The 24935-nt window shown below is 41.8% G+C and overlaps 1 protein-coding gene and 1 long non-coding RNA gene across 6 annotated transcripts in view; both read left to right on the forward strand.

Annotated features, from left to right (window-relative positions):
* LOC137221251 (uncharacterized) lies at positions 1 to 23526 on the forward strand. The gene is made up of 3 exons (XR_010941949.1): positions 1 to 34; positions 168 to 280; positions 23213 to 23526. It is a non-coding gene; the product is annotated as an uncharacterized lncRNA (long non-coding RNA).
* GHR (growth hormone receptor) overlaps positions 1 to 24935 on the forward strand; it is a 272691-nt gene that overhangs the window by 167215 nt on the left and 80541 nt on the right. The window lies entirely within an intron of this gene.

Consider the following 24935-nt stretch of genomic DNA (forward strand, 5'->3'; position numbering starts at 1 on the left):
TGTAATGCCAAGCTACAGGACAAGTCTTAACAAGGTCTGTATTCAACGTAGCACTTGTCTACCGGGCACTGTAGAGGAGGATGAGGAAAAGCCAGGATCCAGCTCAGGTGAAGAAGGGGGAGGGGGCAATGTGTCTCCGCTCTGACAGTTGGTTTTCTCCCGGGAAGGGAACATTCAAAGTTATGTCTGGATTCTGGAAGTGGGAGGAGATCTTGGAGGCTGAGAAGCCCAATGCAGCACTGCAGCTCGGCTCCACAGGAACTTCTTAAAAGAACCTAAGGTAAAGAATAAAGTGCCCTGATTGAGTTCATAGGCGCAACAGCTCCTAGATCACAGGTTCAAAGAAGGAAATAAATTAGTAGGTTAGAAGGACACACAATCAGCCAGATTCATTTCTGTTCTATTGTTGTGAAAACAGTCATTTTTTGCTTTCTCGAGATTAATGCTTTTCAGATAGCATTAGAAATTTCAATCTCCTTTTCTGTAATTCAGAATCACCTTTAACATCTGTGTTCTCTGTCATTTGGTACAGTGCTCAAGAAGGGAAAATAATAGGCCAGTGACTAAGAAAAACCTTAGAAGACGAAGTGGCCTTAGTGATTGTCACTAAAATGCAAACATAGCTTGAAATAGTAAAGCAGGAGGCATGAAAGCTCTTCCAGGGCTCTCAGGAGGGCCCTTGAACGGCAGGAAGTGGAATATTATAAGTGTGTGATCAGAGTTATTCTTCTTTTTTTATTCATGTGGCAGTGGGGGGGAAAGAAAATTCTAAAGCAAGAAGACCAGACATAAATCATAAGAGTGTAGAGGAAATGTGAGGACAGCATGTTCAAGGGGAAAATGAAAAGTAAAAGAGTAAATTCTGGGCTTCCCTGGTGGCGCAGTGGTTGAGAGTCCGCCTGCCGATGCAGGCGTCACGGGTTCGTGCCCCGGTCAGGGAGGATCCCACATGCCGCGGAGTGGCTGGGCCCGTGAGCCATGGCCGCTGAGCCTGCGCGTCCGGAGCCTGTGCTCCGCAATGGGAGAGGCCACAACAGTGAGAGGCCCACATACCACAAAAAAAAAAAAGAGCAAGTCCTGAATGCCAAGATTAGCTATGTTCTCCCAGCCACTGGGTCCTCCTTGGGAAGCACCCCACTGGCAATGAGGCCAACCTGAGCCTGAACCCCTCTAGTCCTTGAGCCTCTCTTTTCATTTCAAAGCTTGACAACCTCTTTACCCAGAGCACACACTTCACTCTTAGGAGAAGAAACAAAGCTAAGTGGCTCATCAGCTCATGACACAATGTTTTGGGACCTCTGCAGCAGCTTGCTAGTGGCTGACCAGTTGAAATTTATTTTTCTCAAGCTGTTGTGATTCTGGGAATGTAAGGTTTGGCTGCTCGGTTAGCCTGAGTTTTCTGAGATGCAGACCTCGTGCAAGGGATTTACTGGGAGATTAGCTATGCAAGAGATTTATGAGAGGAAATGCTTGTGAGGAAAAAGAGGGAAGGAACTAGAGGGGACTGGGAGAGCTGCAGACTACAGCGCAGTTCTGACCCCTGTGAAGAAGAAATACATGAAGGAGGGAATGAAAGAAAGGGAAGGAGGGAGAGAAGAGAGGGAGGGAGGAAGGAAGGGAGGAAAGGAAGAAAAGAGGGAGGGAGGGAGGGAGGAAAGGCCTTAGACAGTAGTACAAGGCTAGGAAAGTTTTGGCAAAGCCAACACAGGGAGTCTTCAAGCCAAAGCCACCTGACAGAGGAATCCCCCCACCCCCCACGCCTGTCCCAGGAATGGGCCTGCCATTGCATCTTTGTCATGCTGAGTCATTGGCTGGATGGGTTTCGGAGCACAGCAACTGAGGGCATAGGCCAGTTATGCTTTCTGCAGTAGGAGATCTGGGAGATGGATTTTTATGGCCACCAAAACCTTTCAGGAGCAACAGGTCGTACAAGCAAAATTTGGAGATGTGTTATCTTTCAGATGAAGAAATACATTGATGAAGGCCCTTTATTAACTATTACATTCATTTTCAATATCCATATTCAACAGTCATCTCATTTCTTAAAGAATTTTCAATGCTTTTTCCTTATCTTTACATATGTGATCTTATACCCCAGGTTTTCTGAAACAGTCCATTTACAGATTGTCCCGCTGGCCCAGCATCTAAATAATAAAGTCCAAGTTTCCTTAGCTTGGAGTTCAGTCTCCCACAATCTAGTCCCAACCCACCTTCCAACCTTAATTATATACCATTTCACTTTACCTTGTATTTCAACTCTTTTGAAACATTTGCTGTGTCCTAAATGATTCTTGTTTATCCACTGTTATCGCTTTGCTCAAATTGTTTTCTCAACTAGAATTTATTCATAGCATATATTTAGTGTGCCCCTCCCGTGGGTTGAGCCCTAGATTTAGAACTAGATATATGTTAGGGAACAAAACAGATGTGGTTTATACCCTCTTGGAACTTTGAATCTAGTGGAGGAGCAACAGATAATAATCAGGTCAATAGACAAATACATGCTTGCAAATCATGTAAGAGTGTCAGAAGTAAAAGAACGGGATACTCTGACGGAATTAGGGAAGGGTTCTACTTTGATAGAGGGGTCAGAGAAGAGATGGCATTTAAGCTGAAATTTGAATGACGATAAACATGTAGTTACATAAAGAACTTAGTCTTTGAAGGTACAAATTCCATCATGTTCAAGATATTGCCATGGTCTTCATGAAGTCATTCCTGACCCTCTTCATCAGATTTTTCAACCATGTTAGCCCTTTGTTATGTACATCTTGCATACATTTTATATATATATATATATATATATATATATATATATATATATATAAAATGTTGTAGGTTATACTATATTTTTATGTTTGCCTCATCTTTCCTATCAGACTATAATCTTTTTGAAGTTTTGATAACTCATCTGATTTCTTTCTGTCTCTGTATCTAGCATGGTATTTAGGATAACACTCATCGCAACTAGCAAACACTTCGTGTATGAACGAATAGTGTCCTCCCCCTCTTTGCAAGTTTCCCCTTTCTGACATTTATATGAATTCTAAAAGGACACGGAGACTTCATACAGTAGTTGAAAAACGCCCTTCACCTAGTCAGAGAGTTCTGAACTTCAACCAGAAGCAAATCTGTAGCAGTTAAGACCCTTTCTGTTGAGGCAAATGCACTATAGATTCTTTCAGGATAGGATTTTGTAGGTTTATCATTTATTTGAAAATCCATTATTATATACACCGAGTTTTAGGAAGAAAGTCTGGCTAAATGGTAAATCAGTTACTATTTTGAAACAGCTCTTCAGTAGGTAGTTACCACTGGCTGCTAGAATTTAACAGGTTGTTTGAATATATCAAACTACCATGTGTGTTCAGATACAATCTCACCTTACAAATGAGTAGCCTCTGACTTACAGATCAGTTCATGTAGATATAGATTTTTACGGTTGTTATAATTTTTTCCCCGTCTTCATAGAAACAAAGGATATAAACAAAGAGAAGGAACATGATGTATTTTTGACAGGCTACCATCTCAGATCTTCATTTCAAAGTTTACCTGGAGAAACACTTTTCTTTGTTATGGACCTTTCCCCTGTATGAGTAGTATTTTAATGATGTCATATTCTTTTCCTACAGGAAACTCCAACTATAGGCAAACTTTCATTAAGGCAAGAACTTCAATTTTCACATTGTGCCTTGAAACTCCAGTATAGAAATGTTCCTCATCCTAAATTCAATGTCATTATATCCAATTTTACTCCCTCAAAAGTTGCTTATAGTAGAAAACTTGAAAAGATGTGTGCCAGCATTAACCCAGACCTAGAGAGACCATACATATTATTTTAAAAGGACAAAATGAGTGTCACTCACTCAGCTTCTGTACGGGTTTTTGTCACCTAAATAGTTTCCAGAAACAAGGGTTTAGGACATCTTTTGGGACCAGAAATGAATCAGCATCAAATTAACTTTTCTTTCTGCCTCTAAACACTGAATGCATTTTAATATCTGCCAGAGTTTTAAAAAATTTTTATTGGAGTATATTTGCTTTACAATGTTGTATTAGTTTCTACTGTACAGCAAAGTGAATCAGCTATATGTATACATATATCCCCTCTTTTTTGGATTTCATTCCCATTTCAGTCACCACAGAGCATTGAGTAGAGTTTCTTGTGCTATACAGTATGTTCTCATTAGTTAGCTATTTTATACATAGTATCAATAGTGTATATATGTCAATCCCAATCTCCCAATTCATTCCACCCCTTTTGCCCCTTGGTGTCTATATGTTTGTTCTCTACGTCTGTGTTTCTGTTTCTGCTTTGTAAATAAGATTGTCTATACCAATTTTTTCAGATTCCACATATATGCATTAATATACGATATTTGTCTTTCTCTGACTTACTTCACTTTGTATGACAGTCTCTAGGTCCATCCATGTCTCTACAAATGACCCAATTTCATTCCTTTTTATGGCTGAGTACTATTCCATTGTATATATGTACCACATCTTCTTTATCCATTCCTCTATTTTTGGACATTTAGGTTGCTTCCATATCCTGGCTATTGTAAATAGTGCTGCAATGAACATTGGGGTACATGTGTCTTTTTGAATTATGGTTTTTGCAGGGTAGATGCCCAGTAGTGGGATTGCTGGGTCATATGGTAGTTCTATTTTTAGTTTTTTAAGGAACCTCAGTACTGCTTTCCATAGCGGCTGTATCAATTTACATTCCCACCAACAGTGCAAGAGGGTTGACCCTATATTTCCAAATCTCCATTCTGTAGTAAATACTAGAAATTCTACCCAGTATGCAACTTTGTTCATCTCCTGGCAAGGAGGTACTTGTTGCCACTACTTTTGAACCACTTTGAAATTCATTCCTGTCCCTATGACATCACTATCTCCCATTCTCTCAGCTTCAGTCCTCGCACACATGCAATTCATATTGCCTAGGTTAAGGTTATAGTTTTCAGAACAGTGAAAAAAAGTTTCATTTAACCAGTTAGTCCAATACATATGTATATCTGTATCTGTTCCTTCATTTTTACTTGTCATTAAAATGTTATCTATCAAGAGAGAACCTGTAAATGATAGCTTTTAAGTAGAAAGAAAGCCATTAAAATGAATATATAAAATGGGCACCAGTTTAAATCTGTTGTATTAATTTATAACTCATACTTCTGCTTGTGATTTTGAATATCCCCATGCCCTGAACCTTGCATGGAACAGAGGAATAACAGGGCAGAGGAATGACAGATCAGGAGTCAGGGAGCATGGCACAGTGGAAAGATCCCTTAACAGACAAGGCTGGAGACCTAGATTATATTTTCAGTCCAACTAACTAGTTATGTGGTTTTGAGCAGTCCCTTAACCACTCTAGGACCCTGTTATTTCATCTCTAAAATTATGGCCCATTTAACAGTTAGGTCCATTCCAACTTCAGCCTTCAATCCTTTTATTTTGTTTTATTTGTTCCTTTCATTTACTGCTGTCAGATTCTGGTGATGATCCAACTGAAAGAATTCACAGACAAACATTCAAAGAAATACCAACTAGACTGTGGGGTTTAAGCGTATGAGCTCTAGAGCCTCTGCCTGGCTTAGGTCCAGTAGTTACTACCTTGTGATTTGGGGTGACTTACTCACCCACTCTGTGCTTCACTATTCATATCTTTAAAATGATGGTAACAAGAGCACTTGCACCATAGCTTCGTGAGATTGTTTCAGGAATTAAAAGAGATCATTTTTGTAAAGTGCATAACATGGTGCATGGCTCATGGAAGGTGGTTATTAGCTATCCGCTAGTATTATTGTTCCATATTAAATATCTATGTGCCCATGGTACTGTGCAGAGTGAAGCCACAGTATATCCCCATTTCTGCCTATTGTGAATTTAAAACTTCCAAAATGCCAAAGTTCTCATCCAGGGAGGTGATATGTGGAAATGCAGTAAAGAAATCATTTATTTTTATTATTTTGTTATTTGGCTGAAGAAGGAAATACTGTACTCAGCTGTCATGAGAAATTATTATCCTGAATGAAGGCTGGAGAACAAGAGCCAAGAGGTAGAGATAAGAATAGTAAAGGAGGCGACAGGAATGGGAAGATATGAATGCCTTTACTAAGAGTCACAAATGTTGATAATAGTCTCTAGATTCTTAGTGTGTTGGGTTTTTTTTGGCTGCATTAGGTCTTCGTTGCTGCACACAGGCTTTCTCTAGTTGCGGCGAGCGGGGCTACTCTTCATTGTGGTGCGTGGGCTTCTCACTGTGGTGGCTTCTCTTGTTGTGGAGCACGGGCTCTAGGCACGCAGGCTTCAGTAGTTGTGGCACGCGGGCTCAGTAGTTGTGGCGCGCAGGCTCAGTAGTTGTGGTGCACGGGCTTAGTTGCTCCGCGGCATGTGAGATCTTCCCGGACCAGGGCTCGAACCCGTGTCCCCTGCATTGGCAGGTGAATTCTCAACCACTGTGCTACCTGGGAAGCCCCAGTGTGTTGGTTTTAATATGGCTATTTGTGAGGTACCAGAGAAACAGTAGCTTATTTGCTTGCTCTTGGACAGGCTGACTGAAAATTCATCAAATTTAGGTATTTAATTTTTTAAAAAGTCTGGAATATGTACGCACAGAATTAGTTATTCTGCCTCAACAATGAATGAATACCTCTAAGTCTCACTACAAAAACAGTTTTGGAGCAGAACATCAGTATGGGTTTCCATAGTGTTGTGATTTAAGGAAATGCGAAAGAAATAAATAAATAAGCATTCCACTTGAGTCTCTGGGAAGATGAGCTATGTCATTGAATTGACCTAAAACCACAGGCATAATATTTCTCAGAAATGGCCTGCTAGGAAAGCCATTTAATTTTGTCATAACATTAATAGTTTTCACAATGATTGGTGATCTGCCACCCAGGGAGCATAAGTATTAGAAACTCTTCGCAACTGTTTCTGATTCCTTCACAAGACGTAGCCCCAAAAGAAAAAGATAAAGCTCTTTTCTGGCCTTGATTTTTAAAAATTTAAAAAGCATTCGTTGGATAGAGGCCAAGAATTTATAATGACTTTGACTTAATTGTGCAGTGTCAGATGGTGATTCCATCAGGCAGTATTAACTGAAAAGGAATGATGGGAAGAATGGAAAGACCATACTGAGGATTATATTGGCTAATGACTGGGTTCTGGTTTCTGGACCAGGGAATCTCTGAGGTTATGTAATTATTGCTCAGATATTTTCCTGATGTTAACTTACTAGGTGGTGTTATTTTTGCTATTTGTTTTAGATTTTTAATAGTACTATAAAACTTGTGGCCGTTTAAAGTAATTTCAGCTCAAGACATTTGACTGAATGACGATTTAGGAAGCTGTTTATCCTTAGAACTGCACTTGCTCTCAGAGTAAGAACTGCGCCTTCCAGGGGAGATTTCCATCTGACTCTAGAGTCCAGAGCCTCACAAACATGTTGTCTGCAGTGGCCCCTAGTCAGAAATTCTTAGCCTATCCAGCATGCAGTGCAGCCCCTGAAGTCTCCCCTACTATTGGTAAGATTGGGATCTAGACCGTCTGCAAATTAAGCCTCACTTAGTCACAAAATGCAGGGATTCATTTCCCAATTGTTCTTCCAGAGGAGAAATTAGTTTCTTTCAGTACATAACATTGTCTATGACTGTGCCTCTTGGCATTTCTCTTTCTCTAACTTCTCCCCAGCCATCCTCCAGGGTCCAATTCAAGTCTTACTTCCTGCATGTAGGTTTCCCAGTTTGTTCCAGCTTTCAGTGATCTCGACCACATCACTGCTCTGGTTAGGTACTCATCAGACAACGTTTGGGGAAAGGCCCTCTAGCAATGCTTTGCTGATACTGACTCATCCTTGCTGTTGTTCCGCCGTGGGTATGTTCCTGTCTGGCTCCTCCAACAAGCTGTAATCTATTTGAGCATGGGGATTTGTCTAATACTTTTACTTCTCACAACGCTTGCATCTTATATTGCTAAATCTATGATAGCTAATTGGACACATAACAGCCACTTGATAAATGTTGTTAAGAAATGAGCAAACCCAGTATTTCTTGGTAGTACTCTATACCAGGCGCCAATATGGAAAGCTATGTAATTTGGAGAGCATCATTTCAAAGCAGGAAGTTTATCACTCGTAAATTATTTCAGGTATTTGATTTTGACATTATCTTGAAGATATAAAATTGCCTTAAAAACAGCTACTTGAAAGTGGACAAAAGTAGAAATGAATGAATGAATGAGTGAATGACATACCTAAAGGCCATGAAATGTGGAAATGATTTTTTTTTTAAGTTAACCTGATCTGTTTTTCTTCTCTAATCTCGACTGTGGGTGAAGAGTGGGGAAGAATTTTTAACAGGCAAATATTCCTGATCCTTGGCTGTTAACATTAGGGACAGTAGGAGAAGGGAATACCTGCTTGGAAAATTAACTGGCGCTGCAAAGTGTAAATGCTTGGGCCAAGTGTAAATTTTATAGGCCAGGTAGAATTTTCACAAGTCTAATGACTTCTGAAAACTACTTGTACCCTGGCTCAAAAGACGTTTTTCTTGCTGCCTGTAGTAAGCAGTCAGTAAGCTGTGTTTGGGACCTGGACCAAAATGCTGGCCTTTCATGTCTCAAATTAAAGCTTACTGATCTGAGCTCAGAAGTCCCTCCATACACAATTTAGTAAAATCAGCAGCATAAATATGGAACCAGAGCACAAATATGTCTTGTTCCCTCCAGAAGGAAAATGTGAACTCTCTTCTCATTGGAAGTCTATTGATTACCTAATCCCAGATGTTGTGACACAGTTTTCATCCAAGTGTTGAAGAACAGACAGAAGCCCCTTCTAAAAGCTTAATTTTCGTTACTCGTTTGGAAGGGATTTTTCAGGGCCTATAAGACGTGCAAGGATTATGCCTTGTGTTTGAGAAATGGAAAAGAAAAAAGGAAGGAAAAATCATTTAGACAAGTGCTTCTCAAACTTTAAGGAGCATGTGAATCACCTGCGGAACTTGTTCAGATGCAGATTCTTATTCTGAAGGTCTAGGGTGGGGCCTGAGAATCTGCATTTCTAACAAGCCCCCAGGGGCCACTGATGCTGCCAGCACGTAGACTGCACACTGCTTTGAGTAGCAAGCTCTACAGGACAAAGAGAATGTTTTTTACAGGGAGCACCAATTACAATTCTAGGTTACAATTCCAAGGAATTAATGACTAAAAAATGCTGCCTTTCCACACTCCTGTGACACAACAAGAATGGAAGGTGACCACAAGCCATTTACCATTTCAAATGGGATAGGAGCATTATTGGTGCATTAATCTGTATTTTGTTCCAGCTCCCATTCCAAAGGCAGCCAAGATTTCTTTTTCTCTTGGCCCCAGGGGATTTTGCAGGTCTAGAACAGGCCTTCTCTTCCTAGGCTTTTTTTACAAATGTTGGAGAGAGAAGTGAGCATCTCTGGAGTTAAGGAGAGTTGGGACCCAAAGAGAAGAAAGAGAAAGACAATGGATACTTTTTTTGTAAATGTTTATCTCTGTGTAAGACCTCCAAAGACCCTCCCTTGACCCAGGAGTAGGAAGTAGAGCTATTTCCTATAGAAATAGCTGCAATTGAATATCCCACGAACTTGGTAAAAACTGAGGAGGCTCCGAGTCAGACTCAAATCAATCTTAGAAAAGTACAGTAATGCGGCATTCTTCGCACCCCGATGACTTTGCCAAAAATTTATACCTGCTTCACGTGAAATCTATACCTAGGCAGTTTACAAGAATATGCCCTTAAGGTTTTTTAAACTCCATAGCAAAATATGCTAATGAGAAAATAAGGATATTTTTGTGCACATGCACTGATACAAAACTGTTAACAGAAATGAACAGAGGAGACAGAAATGACCCACCATGTAAACTTGAACCTTTGCTTGTAGTATGCATTCAGTACATAATGCTGTCACTTTTGACATTTACTTAGGTTAACACATTGCATACTCCCCAGAAACTGTTTTTCCATCCAGTTTATGGCTTTGTTGGTTGAGTTCTACAGGAAAAGGAGATTTAACTGTCTAAGATTTTGTTTATTTTCCAAATTCATTCCCTAGATTTTTCATATCATAGTCTAATTTCTTCTGCTCATTAAAGAAATTGGACTACTTTTAAAAAGTCATAAAAGTTATTGTCTTGGGCATTTTTAAGCAGATTGATGCTATTGAGATAGGATAGCCATAGACTATAACCTTCATGAGGGCAGGGATAGATATTTCGATGTTGTGTCCTTAGAGCTTTGAGTCATGCCAGCCGTATAGTAGATATGAAGTTACCAGTTGTTATTTGTCGATTTAATGAATAAGTAGAAACAGTTCTTTAGCCCACTGCCGGAAGCACCTCATAAATTTTCAGGTAACTGTACAGATAGCCTCTGAAATATAATTTCAATCAAATATTTTGGTTTTTAATTTCTAAACGTTTTGCCAGAGGCTTTTTGATCAATGGTTTCCACAAACAAGCTAGTAAATGCTGCCTAGTGGGCAGATTTGGGCCTTCTGCTCCCTCTTTGGTCAAAGCAGCCCTACTTTAAAATGAACAGACTGAGTCTTTACTGTCAGAACGAGGTTATTCTGTTAAGTGAAAGTGTCTGAAATCTTCTAGAACCTTTCCAACATGGCATTAAAGGAGCCTTGCCTCAAGAGGAAAGGGGGATTTGACACGGCCAACTTTGCAGGGAGGAAGGGAACATTTAATAGAAATTTATTACCATATTTTTATTTCTCAAGAAGTTAAAACTATTCAAAACAAACATTCATGTTAATTTTTGGACCCTTCTGGGTTTAAAGTCTCAGCTGATACAAATTTATGATTATTCATGTGTTTTAGTACTTAATGGTCATGAGGGTGAGGGTAGTCCTGAAGAAGAGGTCACTGTGAACTAAAGGAGGGAAGCAAGGGGGATGGTCCTTAGGAGACTTGGCAGGAGATGTGGAAAAGGAAACTTTCACATAGAAATCAAGCCATGTAGAGAAAGCCTTATTTTGTCAACGTCTTCTGAACAAGTAAGAACAATAGAGAATAATGGATATGTTCTCAGTCCCCTCAGAGGTCATTCTTGGGCCATTGTAAGAGCCCCTTGGATTCCCCAATCCCTCAGGCATGCAGCTGAAGAGCTCAGTTTCCTAAAACAGCACTTTTGTCCTATCACGCTCTAGTTCAAGAATCTTAGTGGTTCACATTGCCAAATGCTTCAAGTCTGTGTTTTGAGGCCATCTGACTCTCCACTAAATGTCCAACTTTTCCCCCATCTCCTCCCAGACACACTCCCCGTCATGGCTGTGTCTGTCCTTCGCAATGCTCCTCTGAGCCAGTTTTGCCCTTTTATCATTGCCCTGGGCATGTTATTTCCCTTACCTGCCCATCTATCTGCATCCTCCATTCTACAAGCCTTCACTGTCATATAAATTATCAAGCTACTCCTGACTGTGCCACTCTCTCACTTCCCAGAGTCCTTGTGCATCAGCAAGTTGTAACCATTTTAGCCCTTAGGAGCCTCAGGTAGCATCTGGTCTGTTAGTTTTGCTCCCGGACCAGATGAAAATTTCTAAGCCCAGGAACTTCAACTATTTCAACTACTTTTCCTTAGCCCACAGAACCCAGCAAAGCGCTAGGCATTTAGGCAATGCTCCCTATAAAAGTGTTGACTGAAATGATGATGCATAATCAGTTTGCCATCTCAGTATTTTTCATTTTCAAAGAATGGGTTTAGGGAAGACATTTTCAGACAATGCGGACATGTCATCCGTTACCTTTATAACATGCTGCCGGTTATGAATAATTAACATTGTGGTTAAGCTTAAGAAACAGAGGAGGTTACCTGTTCACACTACACTCTAAAAGTAGAAATTTGAAAAAATAAACATATACTTAGTGGGTTTTAATTAAAGAAAATTATGTGATTATCAATTTTAATATGTCTGAAATATACCAGTTTGTGTCAATCTACTGTAAGAAGGTGTCCAAGGAGGGAGAACAATGTAAAGTATTTCCGAGAGCTTTGGGTAGATTCTAATTATTGGGAATAAGTGTTACAAATAGTTCACATTCCAGTGTGACTTGAAGAACATGTTTGGAGCCTCCATGTTCTCTAACGCTGTTATGCTACTCGTTTATCACATACACTTGGGTCACATTTTCCTGTGTGGAGAGAATATCCTAATGATAGTAACTGTATACAAATAGTTGACATTCCATGTTCCTCCTTAGCAGTCTTTTCAAGAAAAATTACTGATGGAGAACATCAGTGGCCAGTTCAAGGGGAGAGGTGAAATGTCAAAAATTGTCAGAAGGGAGCCAATTATCAAGGAAGGTTTTGTGAAGGAGGGGTGTTCTCCGGGGAGTTGGAGGTTTTTGCTTAAGGAGGGAAGGATGGAAACTTTCAGCAGAAGAGGATAAAGAGAAAAAGGTAAAGGAGAAAGAAAAGAGAACACAGGCTGACGATCGTAGGCACGCCGTCTTGACTGAAGCGTGTTTGCGCTAACAAGTTGTGGGAAAGAAGTTAGAGAAAAGCAGTGCCTTCTGAAGAAATGCTTTGAATGTTGAGCTGCAGAATTTGGACTTAATCCAGTAAGCAAGAGGGTGACATTTGAGTCCATCAGCAGGGGCGTGGCAGGATGAAAATGGTATTTTAGGAAGATTAATCCAACATTGCGCAAAGAATAGACTGGAATCCCTGCTCAGGGCAGAGATAGCAGGAAGCTTTGGAATAAGGCGTGGGTGAAGAAATGAGGCCTCGTTAGGGAAGTGGAAGTTGGAAAGAAAGGGAGTAGCCTGGGAAACACATCATGGAAGGAAAGAACCAATGGTATGTTCTGACAACTGGTAGAAAAAGTGAGAAGTCATAGACAAATCCAAAATTGTAAGTCCAAGTCCAAGAAAACAGCGATGATGCCATTTCTGGAGACTGGGAGAAGATATTAGCCAATCTTTAGGTTACCAACTATTTGCATTCAAAGATTCTGCCTGCTTTAACAGCCTTTATGCCCCCCTAAGCAAATTAGCAACCATTTATTTGTTGCTAATTGTCAGGAATTTTCGTAGGGTTTCTAGGAAAATATTTGCAGATACATCTACAGCTTTTAAATCTGTTGCAGATAAGGTAACAAGCAAAAAGTAGATAAAGTCCCCATTATTACTGGGCCAAGGGGTTCGTTCATGCATTTCTCCATTCAACAAATATTTATAAAATGCCTACTTTGTGCTGGGAAAGTAGATCCTTGCTTTTCTCAGGACTTATATTCTAGTGGAGTGAAGATAGGAAAATAGAGAAGAATACAAATAATTGAACTCAACACGAAGATAAATAAAGGCTATGAAGAAAATAAAACATAGCGATGTCCTACAAGTGACTTGGGAATGACTCCTTTAGATTATTTGGTCAGAGAAAGCATCCTTGAGAAGATACCATTTGAGATGAAGCCTGAGCCAATCACACAGAATCATGTGGGTACTAAGAACAGCAGGGGTTGAGTCTGAATAAGATCAGTAAGTTTCAGGGCTGGGGCGTAACGGTAAGAAGACGTTGGCACAAGGAGAAAGAAAGGGAAGCAGGGGCCACTCTTGGAATGTACTAGCCAGGATCAGGAGCAAGGGACAGGAAGCATAATGCAAATTGACTTGAGTAATAAGGAAAGTAATTCATAAAATTAGAAAAACAGAGCCGGTGCAGGCTGTGGATCGGCTAAATCCAGTGGCTTCAAATTCATTTTCTAAAAGATGTCTTTGCCTGGGGTGGTGGTGTGATGAATTGGGAGATTGGGATTGACATGTATACACTAATGTGTATAAAATGAATGACTAATAAGAACCTGCTGTATAAAAAAATAAATAAAATTAAAATTGACCAAGTTGGTAAAATTCCAAAAAAAAAAAAAAAGTCTTTGCCCTCTCAGTTGTATCAGCTGCATGTTCAGGTTTGGGGTGAAATAGGCAAAGCCAGGAGACTGGGGCATTCTGTAAATTTCTTCCCTTAAATTTTCTAGAATCCCCCCCAGTAAGATTCCCTTTGGGTCACATCCTCTTTCTTGAACTTCAGAAGAGGATGGGAATAACCCTCCGTCCAATTATACCTACTCTCGGAGCTGGGGTTGGGTTGGCTTCCCTTGAGGCACATGAGCTGCTTGGGCAGGAGTGGTTACCTAAACAAAACCGCGTTTCTGTTGAGAAGGAGAGAGGAAGGCAGTCTGGGTAGACAACCAGCCGTGTTTACTACACAAGAGGTCTTGGTGGCCATTACAAGGAGTTTGGGCTTCAGTCTGATTACATGGGAGACCATGGAGAATTTTAGTGAAGTATCATGATCTGATTTATGCTTTTAACAGGTCATCCTGTTTAATGTTTCAATAGTTCATTGAAGGGGGCCAAAAGTGGAAGTGAGAAGACCAATTAGGAAGCTATTTGAAAGTCTAGGCAAGAGGTGTTGGGAACTTGGGCTATAATAATAGCAAAGGAGAAGGAGAGAAGTGAATTGAGATGGAACTGACGTAATTTGTCGCTGGGTTAAATAAGGGAATACGAGTTAGGGAGACTGAAGAAATGAAGATGGCCTATAGGGTTTTGGATTAAGTACCAGCGTGGATGGTGAACTAATTTACAGAGATAGTGAAGAGTTGACAAGGAGTGGGTTCATCGGGGATTACTTGAGAGTTGTGTGTTAAGATTGAGATACCTATTGGATATCTAGAGAAGAGGCCAAAGAGGCTGAGTCGAGCCTGGAGTTCAATGGAGAGGTTCAGGCTAAATAAAGATGGAGATTCGGAACCATCAGCATACGGTGATGTTTAAAGCCACGAGGCTTGATGAGATTCCCCTTTCGGGGGGGATGGGGGCAGAAAAGCTAGGGAAGTGAAGAGTCTGTGAAACTACAATATTTAGGGGGGAAAGCAGAGGAAGAGAAGCCAGCAGAGGTGAGCAAGAAAGAACAGCCAGTGAGGTAAAAGGGAGACCAGGCAAATTCGGCATCATGGAAGCTAGGCAAAGAGCGTATCTTTAAAAGTCAAACGCACCTGAAAAGTTGAGTCATATAAGGAAAGAGAAGAGACCATTGAATTTGACAAGAACGGGTTTAGTGGAGGGGGAAGGGTCAGAAACACAGCTGAAGAGGATTCAAAAGAGAAGAAAATAGGAAGTGGCGTCCGTCGTTCAGGCAGGGCTTCAAAGATCTGGGAACAGGAAAGATGCTTCTTGGCAGCACAGCTCCTAATGACTCAGAAATGAGTGTACTTTCCAGATACGTTTTTTAAATTGTTTTTTGATGTTATTCTTTAGAAAGAGAAATGTCCTGTTGTAGTTTTCATTTGAAATGACATCGGTGGCCCAGCCGTTTCTGGCTTCTCTAGACCCCTTTTCCCTACATGCTCCTTCCACTGAAAAGAAACTAGGCCATTCAGATTTTTCCAATTTAGAGGAGGGGGCTAATAGCAGACAAGACTGAGGTAGGATCTGTATAGTCATACATATTATTTTGGGTGCCCTTCAGTTTCACTAGCTGCTACTTAGAAGTTCATTAAATATATATATATATATATAATGTAAATTAAATATAAATTAATATAAATTATAAATATTACATGCATATAATACACGTTATATATATATTTGCGTTTGCTGATTTCCTAAACTTGAACTGTATAGAGTCCCAGATCCTCCTTTGTCCCATCTACCCAAAGGTGTCTTTCTCAGCCTTTTTAACTTATATCTACCAGAAAGTAGAGCAGGGCAGAAGCTGTGTGGGAGTCCTGTCCTTCTCCCTCCCCCTCACCTCCTGGCCTCAGCACAGTAAAAACTCTGTTCAGAACTTGGCTCACTGCTGCTTTTCCCACCTTCAATCAGGGAACACTTAAAGCCATACAGTGTCCCTTGTCCCGCCAGAAAGCCTATGGGCAGGGCACCCCTTCAGGCTGACACAGAGGCATACTGTGCAAGGCAGAAATTAACACAACATTGTAAATCAACTATACTTTAATAAAATTTAAAAAAAAAATTTTTAAGTAAAAAAAAAATCTCTGGCACATAGTGTTTATGAGTACAGTACAGTTCACTGAGAGCAGTTAACGGCATTTGTATATGCCACTCGTTGGACAGTTATGTCCTATGCTGATTCTTGCACTGTTTAGTTTATGTTTATATATTTACCCCCTCAATTAGATTACAAGTCCCTTCAAAGTAGGAACCACATTTTATCCTTTCCAACCCTTTCCATATATGGCCAGGGCAGTGGCCACATACGGCTGACCAATAAGGCTTTTGATTTTTTTTCTCTGTCATATTGTCACCACACTACACATAATTCCAGCAAGGAATCAAAGCTTATATTTTAGACTATAAGACTTTGCCTGCCCTGTAGATACAAAGAAATGGATCTCCTTTTCAGTTGAAACATATTCCTTCCAGAAAAATGTCATAAATTTTTTTTCACCCCCAGTATAACTTTCTGCTTTAAATTGTTGTTGTGTGATTTGATGGACTCTTTTGACTCTAATTTTAACTGTCCGTTTTGGAAATTCTGAAGTTAGATTTAGGGTTAAGCTTCAGTGCCCATAAGGGTTGCTTCTCACTGGAGCCAGAACTACAGAAGGCACAACAAAAAGGACAGAGTTCAAAAAAGTAAGCTTCAGGTACAAGGTACGTGTCTGCAGTGGATTGTCACCTTATCCATCTCCATGCACTTTTTGGTAGAGCTTCTAGTTTCTGCTGCAAAATAATTTTTGGAGCTGGTTGCATGTCGGCTACAGAGTTTCAATAATTTCTTTCCAAAACTGGGCTTCAGAAAATGAATCTAAAAATTTTGAGTCAAGTATCTGAGAGAAGCTGTGTCAAACTTTCATGTTTCTTTTACCATATGAAATTGTGACAAATATATCTATAAAGTGTACATGACCTTCCACTAAGAATCTTTGTTGACCAATAAAACCTGTAATCTCATAGATACCAATCAAAAGGCCAGCTAGCCATCATACTACAGATATTAATGGAGGGCCTAATATGTGCAGGGTTGGAAAGGATAAAATGTGGTTCCTACTTTGAAGGGACTTGTAATCTAATTGAGGGAGCAAATATATAAACACAAACTAAATAGTGCAAGAATCAGCATAGGACATAACTGCCCGACGAGTGGCATATATAAATGCCGTTAACTGCTCTCAGTGAACTGTACTGTACTCATAAACACTATGTGCCAGAGATTTTTTTTTTTACTTAAATTTTTTTTAATTTTATTAAAGTGTAGTTGATTTACAGTGTTAGGTTAATTTCTGCTGTACAGCAAAGTGGCTCAGTTATACATATATATATTCTTTTCCATTATGGTTTACCAGAGAATAGTTAATATAGTTACCTGTGCTATGCAGTAGGACCTTGTTGTTTATCCGTGCTACATATCAGCGGTTCTCAACCTTTTTGGTACCAGGGACCGGTTTCGTGGAAAACACTTTTCCCGCAGGCCAGGGCGGGGGTGTTGGGGGGAATGGTTCAGGCGGTAATGTGAGCGATGGGCAGCGGCAGATGAAGCTTCACTCTCTGGCCCGCCGCTCACCTCCTGCTGCGTGGCCCAGTTCCTAACAGGCCACAGACTGGTAGCGGTCCATGGCCCACGGGTTGGGGGACCCCTGCTATATATACTAGTTTACATCTGCCAATCCCAAACTCCCAATCCTTCCCTCCCCACCGCACCCCATCCCCTTGGCAACCACAAGTCTGTTCTCTATGTCTGTGAGTCTGTTTCTGTTTCGTAGACATGTTCATTTGTGTCATATTTTAGATTCCACATACAAGTGATATCATATGGTGTTCGTCTTACTCTTTCTGACTTACTTCACTTAGTAGGATAACCTCTAGGTGCATCCGTGTAGCTGCAAATGGTATTCTTTAATTCTTTTTCTTATTGTGCCAGACATTCTGTGAAGTACTTTATGGATATCAGTTTCATTTTCTGAATGATTATCCCCACTCCATAGATGGGAATTACCTCTGATCTTCTCCCCATTCTGGAGAAAACAAGGAGAATGATATAAGGTGAGCAAAGACCTAGAATCAGGAATGTACCAGATGGCAAAGAGATGCATTGGTCAGGGGCTAAGGATCCGTTTAGGGGAATAGAGAGAAATGAACCTTGGGCCCTATGGTAGTCTGTTCACCACCATATCCCAATGCCTAGTATAGTGCCTTATGCACAATAGATGCTTGATAAATATGTCTTGTACAAACAAATGGCCCTCTGGCTTGTGTCTGTAACCCAGACCAAGTACAATGGGATAAGTGTAATTAGTGAATTAAAGCCATACACCAAAGAGCCCCGGGACCCAATGCCAACACCTCCCAATTCCCAACTATTACAGTGAAGGATTCAAGTGGGAAGGACACACATAATGAGACAGGTGTGACAGCAATAGTACCTCCAACTCACTGGGGTCCCTTTCATGGAACGTGACATGGTGACATAGTGAGCAGTCCACACGTCCTTACCCTGGCCTGCAAGACAGCGCAAGATCTGGCCCCTGGCACACCGTGACCTCAAATGCTTCTTCTCGCCCCTCCCTCCCTCTGTTCCTTCTTCTCTCCCCTTGCCCCTCCCACACCGACCTCCTTTCTAGCCCCCAGTCCCACCTTAGGGCCTACACTCTTTCATGCTGCTTCCAAGTCTCTGATAGCTCCTCTCCCCGCATCTCAGTGCCCTCCCCTGCTACCTGGCATCATCCATTGGCTTATCTGTCTCCCTCTGCACACAGCAGACTGTACACCCGGAAAGGCACACCTCCCTCCACACTCCTCACCGTTGTATCCCCGGCGTCGAGGACAGCACCTGGCATCTCACACACTGCAGTTCTGACCTCTCGATACCTCTCAAATACCTACTTCCCAAGGGAGTAGGATTTTGTTCAAGAAATGTTCCATGGAAATTGGTAAGTGGAACTTGGGAACAAGAGGCAGAGTGGCAGCTCAGACCAACCTGTTTATAAAAGCCCAGAGAGGGGAAAACACAACTTTAAACCTCTGACAAAGTATATGCCTGCCTAGGACACCTTTACTGTGCTGTGCTTCTGAAACGCTGCCTGGTCTCAACAAGGAGATCTATGAATTTGCCACATCAACTGATCCCCGGGACTTTAAAAGTCCCTACTACCAGCCTCAGCTTAGTAAATGGACACGGACTACACACCTCGGTATCAAAACACTGGCTCTCTGCTGTAGCCAAAACCAAGCAAATGCATCTGTCCAGGTGACAGGAAGGCAGGTGAGGAAGTTGAACGATCCTATGTTCATTAGTTCTTCCCCTCACTGAGCACTATTAAGCGGCTCAATACCATGAAAATGAGTTGAAATGCACTGACTTTGCCTCAAGTTTGAGCATTCACGGTCCCAGGAGGACACTTGGCATCTAATGATGTGCTTTAGAGTCTCCTTTTGTGCCCGTTGAGACTCCAGAGACCACAAAATGTCTGCTAAATTCAAAGTGATATAAGTAAAGTCATGGTGCCTCACAGCGTTTCTCGAAAGACTTCCCAGTGAGATGCTCAGTAATTTCACACATGTGTACTGGGCACTCACTATATTGAAGGAGCTGTGTAATGATGTGGTGGGTCAGAAGGAAGAGACAGGGTCCTTGCCTTCAAACGTCCAGTTTATCATTCACTGAGCAGGTCAGATAACTGAGATGCCAGGCAGGGAATAAGAAATGCCGTGGTCCAGCTATTGTGTGAAAGCACAAAGGATGGAGAGATGGATCCCATCTGGGAGAACATTTAAAAATGCATCATGGAGGAGAAGACACACTCATCTTGAAAGATGAATGGAATTTTCACAGACTTAGATGGCAGAAAGCCTTGATTTGGAGCGTTCACCAAATTTTATGGTGTAAGTGTTCCCACTATGGCTGATTTCAAGTTAATGACATGATGTCACTGAACACAGAGCTGGGAAGAGGTGTCAGCTCCGGCACATCATCTGTGAGTCACCATCTGAGCTTTGGGCTTTATTCAGACGTCTGACTCTATTGCTTTAATGAGTGGATTCACAGGTATTAAAAACATCTAAGACAACATTATAGAGGAAGAGACACCTCTGCCCTTCTCCCTACACCTCAGTCTGACCTTTTAATACTCTGTCTATCCTTCCGGTCCCAGTCCTATGCCTCTGCCTAGCCACCTAGGACTGATAATGGTCCAGTGCCAACCTGGATTCTGTTTGCTTCTCTTAGCAGGGCTGTGATTCCCCTGGGCTCCTGCTATCACATGGCACAGAGGGATGGCTTTCCGCCCGTTGCCTGGTGTTGACACCCTTGCTGTTCTCCATAATGAGAAGCAGCTTTAAGGGCTGCTAGCTGGGCAGGGTGTTTCACTGTTCTTGTAGCAGTTGGAAGGGAAAGCCAGAGGAATTGCTGGGAAGCTTTGCTGAAGGAAGATGCAAGCCAGCTGAGACCCAGCATGCATATTAACTGCTCCCTTTCATACCTTTTTTTTTTTAAAGCACCCCCCAATGTGTTCTGCTTAAGTCACTGCACCCCTGACTGGCCTTATCACTCAAAGAGCTACGTTTGAAAAGTCAGGCCCTAGTTTCTGTCTTTAATTGCAAGCAGATGTCCTCGGTATGTGCATAAACTTGTGTCAGGAGGATTTTTTTTTTTTTAACTCACCAAGGAGAGCACTGCCAGACAGAAAAGGAATATGTGAAGCTTCAAGTTGTTAGGAAACGTCCACATTTGTCCACTAAGCCAGAGGTAGACCTGCGGGAAAAGAAGGTCTTTATGATTTCTCATTGCACATTGATTCTTCTTACCTCGAGGCCCAGCTGCTCTCTAAGAGCATTTACAGCGAAATACGGCTGCTGCAGATGTAGTTCAGCATGTGCTTCATTTCATGACACCAGTTTCTCCTCCAAAGTTGTTGTAGATTGTTTGTGAAGCAGCTTTTTTAGCATTAAAAGGTGTTTGAAACCACCAGCATCATTTCACAGCTCCGTTTTTTGTTTGTTTAAATTATCTTATGTAATGTGCTCTATGATTTACTATTCAAGTATAGAAGAAACACATTCCCTAGTGGAGATCTGGGGAGGTAATGCTGTCTGAAAGATTCAGAGATTTCCTGTTCAGATTACACAGGCTTCTTTAGAGCTGCCAAGAGCCATAATGTGTAGGAGATAATACATTTTATTTCAGGAGAAACTATGGATGGAAATTCAATTTAGCCAGTGAGCCGCAAAAGAAATGGAATTCCGGTTTAGAATTGTCCCTGCACTCGGGCCCAGGACTTGGTGTGCCAAGGAGTAGCCATGACCAACATGACCTCTGCAGCCCCAGGACCTGCTGTGTAGATATCACTCGATGACAGAGCAAAAGGAAGAGGCCTGGCTGCCAGGGTGTTGCAAGTCCTACCTGGTTCCTCGTGAACTGACCCCTGAAGGGTATTTCCGCCCAGAGCCTCAACAACCTGGCCCCATCAGTATAACTTTCCAGAATGTTTGCAGCATTCAAATAAATCGGGCTGCGCAAGTCATAAACACCAGCTGTGGACACTTAGTGGGGGACCCCTAGAAGGGGAGCCCCACAGAGGACACAGTGACTGATCAGAGCAAGAAAGTAGTGGGCAGTGAACAGGTTTCCAAATGTGTCATATCATGAGGATCACCTGGCTGGGGGATGGAGCGTGCAGGGTAAGCATACAGATGCTCAGGACCTTGCCAACATGTGGATTGACCAGGGCCCTAGAGATTCAGATTCTGTAGAGCTGGCACAGGGCCTCGGAATCTGTATGTTTAACAAATGCCACAGTTAAATCAACTGTACTTCAGTAAATGAATGAATGAATGAATGCCACAGTAGATCTTTTTTTTTTTAAATATTCATTTATTTGGTCACACTGGGTCTTAGTTGCGGCAGGTGGGCTCCTTAGTTGCGTCTCATGGGCTCCTTTGTTGTGGCATGCGAACTCTTAGTTGCAGCACGCATGTGGGATCTAGTTCCCTGGCCAGGGATTGAACCCAGGCCCTCTGCATTGGGGGCGTGGAGTCGTATCCACTGCACCACCTGGGAAGTCCCACCACAGTAGATCTTAGTGGTCAGACAAGTTTGGGAAACTATAGAGTGGGGTGGAGTCAGAATCTGACTCCAGTTCCACTTTGGCCTCTGCCATATAATTGCTGGGTGGCCTTAGGCAAGTTATTTCTTTGAGCCTCAGATCCCTCATTCATACAATGTAACTAATAATATCCACTTCAGAGGGTTGTTGTGAGGATAAAATGGAAAAAATCATAAAATGTCCTGAAGTGTGTGCCTGGTACATTTTAAGGGCACAATAAATGTGAGACGTAAACACCTCACACACATTTTTTGACTTTGCCATCAGCCAGCCCCTTCAGAGGCAGCAGGACGGTCTGGGGCATGGCATCAGTATGACCAGACAGTGAGCTTGAACTTCAGCCTTATTGCAAGGAGGCTGCGTATCTGGAGGAGATGTGGACTTTAAATTGAATACTCTTCCGTGATGGTGATCATAGTTTGATAGAGAAAAAAGGACAGAAAGAAAAAAGTGGGTCTGGAAAGAGCTTTGAGGTTGAAATCCGAGCTGGGAAAATTTTTGGAAGATGCACAAGGATAAGTACGCTTCAAAAAGGCAGGAAAAGTAGTCAAGCAAACTTGACATTTACAAGGAAAGACAATTTGCTGAGAATAAACAATTTTTCTTTGATCCCCTTTTAGTTGGAAAGCCGAAGTTTAAAGCATTTGTCATTCATCTACCTCATTTCTTTAGCAAGCCTTATTTTTCTGCTAGGTGCCATGCCCTGTGCTCCTAACAGACGTTACAAAGATAAAAGGAATGCCCATCTCAAGAAACTTGCTGTGTGTCATAGGGCACAGGAGAATAAGCAGTTACAGCAAAGGGTGTAAGAATGGTTTCTAGGGCTGTTGGGTGGAGGACAGCTTACCTGCTTGAGGGAGAAAGCAAAACCTCTCAGTGGAAGTCTTTTTTTTCCAGCTTTATTGAGATAAAATTAACATAAAATACTGTGCAAGTTTGTGTACAACACAATGATTTGATACATGTATATACTGTAAAATGATTACAGCAATCAGAGGAAGTCTTGAAATAGAGATTTCATGATAGTTACATCATCATTATCATTAGAGTAACCATAAGCTAATAATGATAACAATAGCTGACATTAACCAATGCCTATTTTATGGCAGATGCCCTGTGAGGCCCTTTACGTTATCTCCTGTCATGTAAAATTGTTGCCATATGCAGTATCTTGGTTTACCTACTTGTGTTTGCACTGTCTATTCGTGGCTGGTTCTAATGCCATTGCTGCACAACTGGTAAGTTACAGTACTCACCAGAACATTGATTCTCCCATACTAGCTTTCTTACTGATATAATAGGGAATTCACCAATTTACAAGAACTGGAATTGATGGCATTTAGTCCCAGGCAGATTACCATCCCCGATGCCACTGACCCTACTTCCCCAAAGTCCCACTGCCTGCATCCAGCCTGTGCAGGAGGACCGGAGTAGATGCTGGGCTTAGGGCAGCATCCTGTCCTCATATGTGCAAAGCCCTAAGCTCACAAAGTCTAGTGTAAAAACATTGTCAAATTCTTTGTTGGAAAAGATGGGCTCTTACTTTCAGGGTAGTGGTAGCAATAATAAGTGACAATAATAATAACAAGAAGAATATCTAACATTTACCAAGCACTTATTATATTGCATATTTAATATATTGCATGTATTAACTGACTTAAACCTCACATGTGTAGATACTGCAGCTGTCCCCATTTTACAGACAGAAACTGAGGTCCAATTGTGTACCATAGTTGGGTAGCTGAGCACAAGGCTGGACATAAGTAGGAGAGGATAGATTGCAGTTCATTCTTAGGCAGGTCCGCCGTGAGAAGCTCCGCCTCAAGGCACTGCAAAGTACTAGTTCTCCAATGTTTGCAGGATCACAATTCCGTTCTTTATTGCTTTATTTATTTATGTTTGGCTGCAGCATGTGGGATCTTAGTTTCAGAACCAGGGATCAAACCCGTGCCCCCTGCAGTGGAAGCGTGGATTCTTAACCTCTGGACCACCAGGGAAGTCCCACAATTAAGTTCTTTGGAAAGACCATTCCCAATATGCCCTTGACCTCTCCACACATCCTAGGTCAGCTCTGCTCCGCCCGCTCCCTTCAGATCATGGCTCTTTACATGCCTAGGTTGTGTCTTATCTCTGTCTTTATGCAGTGCTTGCCTTGGCTCCAACTGCCCTTTCCTTTCCTTTTCATTTCTTATTTATCCCAAATTCAGCGCCTGTCCAAAGGGTCACCTTCCCCAGGGAGCTTGTCCAGACTCGTGAAGGGCTACCACATTGCCCCTCCGATGCTGACCACTCCTTCATTTATAGATCCCTGCCCGGAAATCGTGGGCTCACCAAGGCCAGGAGCTGCAGCTAATTCATTTTATAATGCCCAGCATTTAAAAGCTCCTCTAGGATATACTGGAGCTGTGATGCTCTGCTTATTGTCACCCTTCATTTGTTTTCCTCCATCGCTCGGCACTTTAGACAGTGAGGACAGCTGGGACACTAAAATTGACAACTGAAGGTGACGTCTCCATCTGCTAAGGTGGCACAGTTTTCCTCATTGTGCTCGATTTGTAATCAGCGCCCTCTGGGCACTGGCATAAACCTGTGGGTCTTCCCCAAGAATGCCATTTGTTCCTTTTATGCCTCGATTCATCACATACTGTGGAGGGTGTTAGCTGAGTAAGACTTTCTGCTTCATGCAAGTGTTACCAAATACACCATAAGGAGGAAAGCACCAGACGTCTGTCTGCAAAGAAAGCAAAATCCTGGTTTGGGAAGAGTCAACGGTGGCCAGTGCTCCCCAAGCATTTCCGGGCCTGAGGTTTGGCTCTGTGGGCTCCTTGGGGC

Source organism: Pseudorca crassidens, chromosome 3 (assembly GCF_039906515.1).
Source record: "Pseudorca crassidens isolate mPseCra1 chromosome 3, mPseCra1.hap1, whole genome shotgun sequence".
Lineage (NCBI taxonomy): Eukaryota > Metazoa > Chordata > Mammalia > Artiodactyla > Delphinidae > Pseudorca > Pseudorca crassidens.